Source organism: Bos indicus x Bos taurus, chromosome 17 (assembly GCF_003369695.1).
Source record: "Bos indicus x Bos taurus breed Angus x Brahman F1 hybrid chromosome 17, Bos_hybrid_MaternalHap_v2.0, whole genome shotgun sequence".
NCBI lineage: Eukaryota > Metazoa > Chordata > Mammalia > Artiodactyla > Bovidae > Bos > Bos indicus x Bos taurus.
In genome coordinates this window covers 65,868,075-65,872,358 of record NC_040092.1, presented here as the reverse complement: position 1 = coordinate 65,872,358, position 4,284 = coordinate 65,868,075, and positions in this window count along the sequence as shown.

The following is a 4,284-nucleotide window of genomic DNA, read 5'->3' as shown; positions in this document are numbered from 1 at the left end:
TGGTTGCTAACGTTCTCGGCACTAAGGGAGGGAAGAGGCCTGGGGGCCTCTGCAGTCAGCATTCAGTTTGCATACAGACGATAAGTCCACGTGTCGGGCATCAGACCTACCCCCTCAACTGCACCAGGCACTCTCATAGTCTAGAGACCTTCCGTTTGTACTTTCTTCAGAGAATAAATGTCTGATCCATCACCTGGCTTGAGGAGGAACAGTTGTTCCCCAGCAGAAAAGGGAAAATCAGACTGCCCTTTTTCCTTCCTTTTGTAAAGATTTATTTATGGCCGCGCTGTGCCTTCACCGTTTGCTCCCGGGCTGTCTCCAGCTGTGGCCAATGGAGGGCTGCTCTTTCATCGCCGTGAGCAGGCTTCCGGTTGCGGCGGCGTCTCTTGCGGGGGCACATGGTCTTCAGTAGCTGTGGTTCATGGACTCCAGAGCCCTGGCTGGGTAGTTGTGGTGCGCAGGCTTCGTTGCCCCACAGCATGTGAGATCTTCCTGTCCCAGGGATGGAACCCGTGTCCCCTGCACTGGCAGGCGGATTCCCAAGCACTGGACCAGCAAGGAAGCCCCAAACTGGTCTTATCTTCAGCTTCCTGTCTGCAAGTTTCAGAGGCTCTTGACGCTGCTACTTCCATGTCTTTTGAAGATCCTGTAGAGTAAATGGAGTTGGTTTTCAACTGATGTTCTGGGACTCAGGGTTCTTGGATCTAAGCCAGTACCAATGGTCTATTTTGTTGTCAGCTTCCAAAATTTTGATGCTTCAGTCTGTTTTTTCTATACTTCTTTACCTGTGCTGTTATTTGGGGAGGAGAGTGAAATAAATGCCTTTGATCTGCTACCCTAACTCAGAAATTTAGGAAATATCTTCTTAACTTATTTATAAGACAATACTGTAATATATCTTAGATCTGAGCTAAATTTTTGCCTCTTTCATGCTTTAGGTGTGAACTTCGGGATTTGTCTTTTAGCATCATCATCACTTATCAAGAAATATGTGTGAGGTTTGACTGACACTATTTGCCTAATCTCTTTACCTCTTTTCCAACTCAACGTTGCTATTCCTTGGGATCGAAACTAGCTAATGAGAAAGATGGTGGAGTGGTCATTCCTGGATACTTTGATATATCAGAAGGTGGGTGTTTTTTCTCTAGCAGAACTTGCTCTCAATTAAAAAAGTAGCTGTTATGGGAATTCCCTGGCAGTCCAGTGGTTAGGGCTCTGCACTTTCACTGCAAGGGGCATGGATTCAATCCCTGTCGGGAAGCAAAGATTCTGCATGCCACACAGCACAGCCAAAAACAGAGAGGAAGAGAGGAAGAAAAATTAGCACTCCATGTGCCATTTTTAAGAGCCATGGTTTCCTCTACATGACATGAGGAGGAGTGAATTTACAGAGCAAATTAACAGAGTGACTTACAGTTCAACTGTTAACCTGCTAAGAAAACCTTTAATGGCTGATCCCACTGTTGGCTTTTTAGATGTGGAAGACCACTAATGGGGAGGTGATTTTGGTCACACCATTTAGGTGTAGACTCAGGACGTATTAGGACTCAGTAAAATGTTCTCATTTGTCAACATATCCCCAAATTTCACACAGATGAACTGAGAACTGTTTTTCCTTCATTATATTTTATCCATACATTATGTATAAATTGTTTAAACAATCATTGGTAAATTTACTTTGATTATATGACATATGAAAAAATAGTAGCAATGTTTTTGTCATCTCTCACCACATGAAAATTCATTAGTTTTTTTTAAAGTGAAGGTGATTAATTTTACAAACTGGTGCTTTCGTGATATTTAAGAAACAGTAACTGACGTGCTTACTGAAACCCACACTTAGCGGCAAAGACAAATGCTTCTGCAAGGTGGCTTCTAAATTTATACGTGGGCCACATAGTCATTAGTGACTGAGCAAGTTCAGTCCAGCTGAAGCTAATGAGGGAAAAGGGCAGGAGCTAAGCAGACATTTGTACATTTCACATTTGGATTTTACGTGTCTATTTCTGGATCCCTCAGGAAGGAAGCATTGTGAGATAGGACCCTTTTTGTGCTTAACACATTTGAGATATTGAAAAATGTGTATTTTTTTTTCTTTGACTTACTATTAGCATAAAATTTCATCCCTCTGAAGAACAAATCTTAAACCTAAAGTAAATGCTACAGTTTAACATCATAAAGTTTATATTAAGAGTTTCCCCATTATATTTCTTTTTTTTTTTTTTCATTTTTTATTTTTAACTGGAGGATAGTTGCTTTACAGTATTGTGTTAGTTTCTGCCATATATCAACATGAATCAGCCTTGGGAAGCTCAACACTTTTTTAAAAAATTATTCATTTTTAATTGAAGGATAATTACAATATTGTGTTGGGGTCTGCCATACATCAACATGGATCAGCCACGGTGCATGTATGTCCTCTCCCTTTGGAGCCTCCCTCCCACCTCCCACCCCATCCCACCCCCGAGGTCATCACAGGGCTCCAGTTTGAATGCCCTGAGTCACACACCAAATTCTTAATGGCTATCCATTTTGTATATTTTAGTGTATATGTTTCCATGCTATTCCCTCCATTTGTCCCACCCTCTCCTTCTTACCGCCCCCAGCCCGTGTCCGTAAGTCTGGTCTCCATGTCTGCATCTCTACTGCATCTCCACAGACATATTTGGCTTTCTCTTCCTGACTTCCTTCACTCTATATAATAGGCCCCAGGTTCATCCACCTCATTAGCACTGGCTCAAATGCATTCCTGTTGATGGCTGAGTCATATTCCCTTGAGCATATGTACCACAGCTTCTTTATCCATTCATCTGTCAATGGACATCTCGGTTGCTCCATCTCCTAGCTATTGCAAACAGTGCTGCAATGAACACTGGCTCTTTTTCAATTATGGTTTTCTCAGCGTGTATGCCCAGCATTGGGATTGTTGGATCATATGGTAGTTTTATTCCTAGTTTTTTAAGGAATCTCCATAATACCTTCCATGGTGGCTGTTTCAATTTACATTCCTACCAACAGTGTAAGAGGGTTCTCTTTTTCTCCACACCCTCTCCAGCATGTATTGCTTATAGATTATTTGATGATGGGCATTCTGACTGATGTGAGGTGATAATCTCATTGTAGTTTTGATTTGCATTTTGGAGAAGGAAACGGCAACCCACTCCAGTATTCTTGCCTGGAGAATCCCAGCAACGGGGAAGCCTGGTGGGCTGCCATCTATGGGGTCGCACAAAGTCGGATATGACTGAAGCGACTTAGCAGCAGCAGCAGCAGCAGTGAGCTATGTTGAACATTTTTCATGTGTTTATTAGTCATTTGTATGTCTTCTTTGAGGAAATGTGTGTTTAGGTCTTTTGCTCATGTTTTGATTGGATTGTTTGTTTATCCAGTTGCATAAGCTGCTTGTATATTTTGGAAATTAATCCTTTGTCAATTGTTTCATTTGCTATTATTTTCTCCCATTCTGAGTGTTATCTTGTTTATACTTTCCTTTGTTGTGCAAAAGCTTTTAAGTTTAACTAGGCCAAACTTGTTTATTTTTGTTTTTATTTCCATTACTCTAGGAGGTGGGTCACAGAGGATCTTGCTGTGATTTATGTCAGAGAGTGTTCTGCCTATGCTTTCCTATAAGAGTTTCATAGTTTCTAGTCTTACATTTAGATCTTTAATCCATTTTGAATTTATTTTTGTGTATGGTGTCAGAAAGTGTTCTAGTTTCATTCTTTTACATGTAGCTGTTCAGTTTTCCCAGCACGACTTACTGAAGAGACTGTTTTCTCCATTGTATTTTCTTGCTTTCTTTGTCAAAGATAAGGTGCCCATAGGTGCCTGGTTTTATCTCTGGGCTTTGTATCTTGTTCCATTGATCTATATTTCTGTTTTTGTGCCAGTACCATTCCCAACATTTTCATCCATATGTCCCCTTCCTCTTGAAACTTCCCTCCACCTAGCACCCCATATTTATTTCGGCCTCAATTTTTTTTTTCATTCTGTAAGATGAAGTATATCTGAAGAAATTGATAAATCAAATATTATTTTTACTCTATTTGAACTTGAAGAAAATATGATTATGTAAAAGTACCCTTGGCGTGACTGGAAGAGGGTCTGGTGTACAAGCGGGTAGGGGCAGAAGGGAGGAGGCCAGGGTGGGAAGACATGGCTGCTGGACAACCGAAGATTCAGTCTCGGCAGGAAACTGCCAAAAGGCAATCTGGACAAAGGAGACAAACAAGGACACGGGCAAAAGGCTGCCCAAAGCCACCTTGGTGTACGCCTGCACTGTCT